This window comes from Capsicum annuum, chromosome 1 (genome assembly GCF_002878395.1).
Source record: "Capsicum annuum cultivar UCD-10X-F1 chromosome 1, UCD10Xv1.1, whole genome shotgun sequence".
Taxonomy (NCBI): Eukaryota; Viridiplantae; Streptophyta; class Magnoliopsida; order Solanales; family Solanaceae; genus Capsicum; species Capsicum annuum.
Window position 1 is genome coordinate 250,903,957 of NC_061111.1, and position 8,156 is coordinate 250,912,112.

Sequence of the window (8,156 nt, forward strand, 5' to 3'; positions counted from 1 at the left end):
AGAATAGAGGGATTTAGTAAAAGCCTGAATGTAGTCCCAATAAGTGAAATTAATTTTGGAACCCTTAAGCAGCATCTGTCTTTTAGTCATTGAGGCCATACCCCAATCTTCAGCAGATATAATCCGTTTAATCACAACTTTAGAGAATCCATGAACATCAGGCTCTGCGTTGTATGCAAAAAAGTGTTCAAAATCTATGCATCTTGTGGTCATAAGGATGGTCTCATAATAAGCACGGGTCTTGTATGATTCACCCGGGTAATATAAATTATTTATTAAATATTTGTGGAGTATCTTTCATGGTTTATTTTGTCTCTGAATTTTAGAATTTTCTATGAGAAATATCATTTGTCTATTTTCAAGTTGCTCGTAGGGTTTGATATCATCAATTTCTCAAGTGATGGAGGCAAATGTATCACCTTGCCTTTGTGTCGATAAGTATGGCTGCAATTGTCCGTCTAACGGATGATCTTCTGAAATATGTTCCAGATGAATTGATTGAGAAGATGAGGGTTCGCCTTTCTGCAAAACCTTGGAGTTTATCAAATTCCTATTTCCCATTTGTATTATGGAGAATTTGATGATCCTTGAGAATATGATTATCCTGGGGATGATCTTCCCCTTGCATCGGAGACTGATCTTCATCCTGATCTACCTTGTCCTTTTTCTCTGGCTATTTGCCATGGTGGGTCAGTAGCCATACTGCAAAGAGGACAATTAATCAGATAGTTCCAAATCATACCAGTCAATATCTCTAATTTCTTCATAATTAAATATTAAAAATTCTTCTTCAACCATATCATGGATGATTTTATCAATTATGAGATTTTGAATGTCCCTGTATAATGGTATTGCCTTTAAAACGGTAATCAGAATCTTTTCAGTAAGTAACGGTGTATAAAAATTTATTCTAACTGAGAAATTTCCTAGCTAAAAAATCGAGGAGAGAATTATCAATTCCTTTTTTATATTGAATCTCAAAATCAAAAGGGGCTACTTGAGCTTGCCACCTTGCAAAAATTAATTTTGAAGAATCATGTTTAACATGGCTATTTCCTGAGCTATCGTAGTATAATTTTTCTAGCTATCAATCCATTTACCTGAATGAAACCTTGTCAATTCTTCAATTTTTTATGGGGATTAACTTGTTTTAGTAGTCCACCATAACTAATATTCGAAGCATCAGTCTCAATAATTTTTTGCCAAGATGGATTTGCTAAAGTTAAACAGGGTAAAGACTTAATACTCTACTTAATATATTTAACAAGATTAGTGTGACTATCTGTCCATACACCTTTATAATTCTTTTTTAACCTATCGTATAATGGGGATAAATCACGAGCTAAATTCTCATAGAAAGGAAAAATATAGTTCAGACTTTCCAAGAATCTCTGTAATTGAGTTCTATCAGTTATAACATCAGGAAATTTATCAGCAAAATCAATAGATCATTGGATAGGAATAATCTTTCCTTGACATATATTGTGTCCTAAAACTCAGACGTTAGTTTGAAACAAACTCATTTTTGGTTTAGATATGAAGATATCAAGATGCTTGATATGCAATTCAAATGTTTTTGAAAATACTAAAATATCATTAATGTAAATGATGATGAAATCCATATAAGGATTGAATATATCATTCATTATTTTCTGAAATTCTGATGGAGCATTTTTCAAACCAAATGGCATGACATTCCATTCATATTGCCCAAAAGGAACATTAAAAGAAGTTCTATAAGTATGCTCTTTAAATATTTGAATCTGCCAATATCCAAATTTTAAATTGAATTTAGAAAATATATTGACATCGTATAATCGAGATAATAAGTCTTTTTTGTTGGGAATAGGATATCTAATTCATTTTAAATATTTATTGAATAGGATATCTAATCCATTTTAAATATATATTCAAAGGTTTGTAATTTATTACCAACTGGGAACACCTCGTTCTTTTTTCTCTGTGTTATTAACATAAAAGGCAGTACAAGATCATGGAAATTTTGAAGGTTTTATCAAGCCTTTCTGTAACAGATTATCAATCTCTTTTTAGCAGAATTCAACTAATTCAGCATTCATCTGACAAGATCGAGATTTTATTGGGATATTATCCTCAGAGAAATTATCATCATATGGAAGAGTAACAATATGCTTTTTGCGATTTCAAAAAGTACTGGGGTGATCAGCACTAATATCAATAGTCATTTGTTTGGAAATTAATTTAATTCTTTTCTGTATCTTAGTAGATTTCATTGTATCAAAAATATTCATGCTAAGTAATTCAAGATGTAAGAAATTAACATGTCTTTGTTTCATATCAATTAGAGCATTAATATCTCTAGTTACTGGATCAGTAACAAAAGAATAAGATATCTCTTTATTTTTGTAAGTAGCAGTAAATCCTTTTGCATCAAGATGAGTATAAGGATAAATAGCATTTATGAAAGGAGTTTCAAGTATAATTGAAGGGTATAACTAATTTTTTACCAAAAAAAATGCTGTATGCATACTTTATTCTGGCAAATATTAGTATGAGGCAATTTATACTCTATATCAAGAGCATGTTCAGACGCAAATTTGACTATATGAGTAGTTTTTTGAAAATATCTTGTGGGAATCAATCCCTCTTGTATGCAACTAACGTTTGTGCCACTATCAATCATAGCAATATTGATTACAGAGAAGTGATTATCAATTAAAATAATACATTTAATATGCCATTTATGGACAATTACAATTTGCATCATACTCAAAAAGTAATCATTTTTCAAATCTAAAATATCATCTGTATCACTTTGTTCGAAAAATATTTCTTTTCCTCTGAAAATTTGTGTGGGAGAAATATCTTTCTCAATTTTCGAAATCATGTGATCACAAATCATTTGATTTTGTTTAAGAGTTTTAATCTCCTTTTTTAAGTTTTCAACTTCAATTTTTAAATCATCAAAAGAAGTATCTTTACCAGGAATATAACTCATCAGAAGACGTTTATTAACCTCCGATATAGAATAAGGCATTAAATAATTGCTATCAGCAGTTTTAGGAGTACTAGGTTTTGAACTAGTAGACAAGTTAATAATTTCTTCACGTAGTTTCTTATCCGAAACTTCTTTTAGAAGTTCTAACACATTATCAGAAGTAATGGTTTGAAAATTTAAATCCAAATCTTCAAACTGAGACTACAATTTATAAAATGCGTCCTCACAAGTACAGGTATCACCTTGGCAATCATAACAAGCATTAGCATTTTCACTATCAGATGAATTAGGCAATTCAATATCATTTTCAGATTCAGATTCAGCATTATAATTAGATTCAGAACCTAAAGTGTATAACAAACCATAAACCTGATCATGCACATCATCAGCAAGACCTAAAGATTTAAGCTTCTAAATCTTACAATTTGAAGCAATATGCCCAAAGTTACCACAATTGTAACACTTAATTTTAGTAAGATCTCGCTTAGACCTATTTTTGAAAAATCTAGTAGATTTTCTATAGGCTTTTCTAGTTTCACGTTCTTCTTTGGACCTATATCTAGATCTCTTTTACCTATAAGGCTGCTCATCTTTTGAATATCTATGTCCTTTTTTCCTAGTGATGGAAGCTAGTTCAGGTATACCAAACTGGGCACAGAAATCTCCTATGTAAGATTTTTCTCTAAGCCTATCAATCTTAAGTTGTCTAGACATTTTTAACTCGTTACACAGGTTTAATCCTTTTTGTGTACAAGCTTATATCAAAAGACCATAGGTATAATTTTCCCAAGAGATTTCACCAGTGGAGCCTCTAAGAGACTTTTTAACTCTTTTAGCAAATAAAGGAGGAAGTCCCGTCTATGAATTTAGTCTTACAATGTGCATATCTGTATTCGGGTAATTTCATGACCTAACTTAAAAGAGTGTTCTTATACCACCTAAATTCTCCTAGGTTCTTACATCTAAGCCTATTCAAGAGATTAGGAATATTTTCATACTGATTGGTAAATCTACCATTAAAGTGTTCTAGAATCGTAAGAACAAGCGTACAAACAACATCTTCCCTATTTGCAGGGAGTTTTCTTCCTAGATTATCCATTCCTTCTCTGGGTCCTATGCACAGTGGATATACTGTGTATGAATAGTAAGGGTCCCACATACGGGTCCCATATACAAAAAAAGATATTGTGTGTTTCACACCTTGTTTTTTCCTTTTAGTTTTCTGAGAAATTCCTCAGTTCTTGCAATAACAGCGTCATTTAGTGGTTGATTTGAGAGAATAGGTTGGAAATCTTGAACATCTTCGTCTGCGATATCATCGCTGGTTATAATTTTTATTGAGGCATCTGGACTATCGTGTGGTTCTACTGATTTCATCAAATTTTCTTACTTCTTCTAGATGTTTCTCTTTCATCTAAATCCTATCTCTGTCATGTACAAAGATTCGTCGAGCAATATGTTTTAATGATTTATCCTCAATAATATCCTTTTGAGGAGCGGTGGCATACTCTCGAACCTTATTTTCAATAGAGTCTAAGAGTTCTTGTCCATTCAATAATTTTATTTTTGGGTCTTTCCTCATGAGTTTGTCCCAAAAATTATTATAGAATACTCGTTATAATCAAGGGACTTGTTCTTTAGTGAACCCAAACTCCGAAGCCCATTTATGGATCCATGGGATAGAAAATTTGATAAAGAAATACATTTGATCACTTTTATCTAGGTTGCAGATATGATCTGCGTGATATAATTCATTTAGAAAAGGGGACACTTTGGTCCATTTCTTATATAATTTGAGGAATGCATCTAGTAATATCTGGATGGTCAGACCATGATAAGACCACCAATGTATAAACCAATTAGGAATTGGCTCATCAAACATCTTTGCAAAAAATTTTATGAACCAAGTATGCTTGTGTTATCATTGTTATAATAGAGGGATTTAGTAAAAGCCTGAATGTAGTCCCAATAAGTGAAATTAATTTTGGAACCGTTAAGCAACATCTGTCTTTCAGTCATTGAGGTCATACCCCAATCTTCAGCGGATATAATCCGTTTAATCACAACTTTAGAGAATCCATGAACACCAAGCTCTGCGTTGTACGCGGAAAAGTGTTCGAAATATGTGCATCCTGTGGTCATAAGGATGGTCTCATAATAAGCATGGGTCTTGTATGATTCACCCAAGTAATATAAATTATTTATTAAATATTTGAGGAGTATATTCCATGGCTCATTTTGTCTCTGAATCTCAGAATTTTCGACGAGAAATATCATTTCTCTATTTTCAAGTTTCTCGTAGGGTTTGATATCATTATTTTCCCTAGCGATGGAGGCAAATGTATCACCTTGACTTTGTGCCGATAAGTATGTTTGCAATTGTCCGTATAATGGATGATCTTCTGGAATATCTTTCAGAGGAATTGATTGAGAAGATAAGGGTTTGAATTAAATATTTTAATTTAAAAATATTAAAAAAATTAAAATAATATTGTCATTAACTTGAAATTAGAAACCTAACATTGCTAACATTGAAGAGTTTTAAACTACCTCTTACTTCTCACAAATTTATCTTTAAAATATATTTAAATATTAAATAAAGATAATAATATTAATAAAATAATAATAGTAGTAGTAGTGATGGTAGTAGCAACTACACGTAGGTAGTACTTTAAAAATAAATAAATGTAGTAATAGTGAAAATAATAATAATAATTTTATTATTATTTTAATTATCATTATCTCATTGATTTCTATTATTGATCTCAATTTAATTAAATATATTATAAGATAAATATACATTATATTAGAAAGAGTAAGGATAAGAAAGAACAATAATTAATTTTCTTTGTTAACAAATCAATATAATATTTGAATTTGAATGAAATTTGAATTCGAATGGAGTTCTCTTCTTAACCTTTCTTATGCTAGTTTAGCTGTACGTGCCTTGCGTGTGTACCTCACTTTTTTGAGTTCAAAATTGCACTAAATAGGATAATTATTTAAATAATAAAGGAATACAATAATTAAATTCAACATCTTTTGGAGATTTAATTAACTAAACGTAACCTTTACTAAAAAAATTTGTCAAAGTCGATCGACGTTCATCTACCACCTATAAACCAAAAAATTTATCAAAGTCGATCGACATTCATTTACCACCAGTAAACTGCAACATAACAATACGATGATACAGACATCAAAATAATATAATTAAATCTAATTTTACACAAACATTTTCTCAAAGCTTGACACTCATCTACCACCTGTGAACTATAACAAAACAATACTATAATAGAGATATCAAAATAATATAACTAAACTTAACCTTTATACAAAAAAAATTCTCAAAATAAAGATATAAAGACAATACAATTAAACCTAACCTTTATCTTAAGAAATTCCTCAAAGCCGACCGACATTCATCTACCACCTATAAGTTTATTTACTACGTGTAAACTGTAAATATATCTTGATTAATAAATAAGCATGTCTATTATACTATAAATGTATAGTCATTGGATTAAAATTCTACTTTCAGTTATTTAAATTTTATTTTTGGATAAAATTATATGATATCATTAGAATTCAATTCAGTTAGTACTTTTCTAAAAGGTAGATTGTTAATTTAACTAAATCTCCTAATATCTCACGTGGATAAAAGGAAAAAAAAAAAGAAATTCGTATACAATTAGAGTGGCTAACCAATTTCTGATGATGAAATATAATCCAAAGAATTTGGTCAAAATTGTAAATAAGTGAATTTCAAATTATTTATTGTATATAAGTCATATATAAAAAAAATCTCAAAAAACATCTCAATTATCAATTACCAATCCAGAATAGCTGATAATTTATAATTTAAATTCCAAGAACATACAAAAATCATAAAAGAGAACTTCTCATTAGTAGAAGTCTAATAAAAATACATGATAATTTATTTGTATAACATAAAAAACATACTAAAATTTTAGAAAACTTACCTCAAATCACAAGTAAATTTGCCTCTTTGATCATAAATATTGTTAATATTTCACAAAAAACTTCTCAATTAGCAATTGTCTATCACGAATACATGATGATTTATTATTATAAATTTCAAGAACATACTAATTAAAATTTTTAAAAAGTTAACTTAAATCACAAGCAAATTTATTTCTTTAATCATAGATATTATCAAGATTGTAAATATCAAAAACAAAAATTTTAGAAAACATACTTTAAATCACAATCAAATTTACAAACAACTATAATAAAAAAAAATATATATATTTGAGAACTATATTGTGGACGTATTATTGTAGAAAGGAAGAATTCTCAGTTTATAAGAAATTTTAGGTTTAGTTTACTTTCCTTCTTTGTCAATTCAATTTGTATTTATTTAATGTAAATCTTTTTTGTTTTTATGTTTTGTTTTATTTTTCTTTTTTCTTTCTTTCTTTCTCCTTTTCCTCCACGTGCTTTCTTTATCCTTTTCAATTCAATTTAATTTTGTTTCAAATTACGTAATTTCATATTTTTTTTCTCTTTTGCTTTTGACCTTCTTTTTCTTGTTCTTTTCAATTCTAATCAACATTATTTTTTATTTATTTAATTTATTAATAAATTACATATATGGTAAGATTTGAATTAATTTAGAACTTTCTTTCCTATCTCAAATAAGGATTTTAATTAATTTCAAAGTTCTAATATTAATAATAACTAAATAATAATTTGAGTAAAATAGTGAAAAGACGATTCTGTCTAAAGAGGAGACTTTCAATGAAGGAAAAAAAGTTTAAATAACTTTTCTAAGGGTCTTCACACTTTTAATATATTATAGATATAGATATATATAATCTTATATCATTACACTAAAGGATATTAAATATTTAAATTTTGAATTTAAAGATTACGTATTTGAATTTATAAATATTAAGTTTTTTAAAAAAAAAAAAAATTATTATCATTACCTGGAAATTAGGAAACTAACATTAAAGAGTTCTAAATGAACTGTTACTACTCATAAATTTATCCTTAAAATATATTTAAATGTTAAATAAAGATAACAACATTAATAAAATAATAAAAATAGTAGTAGTGATGGTAGTAGTAATTACACACGTAGGTAGTACTTTTAATTTTTCTTATTTTAATAATAATAATAATAATAATAATAATAATAATAATAATAATAATA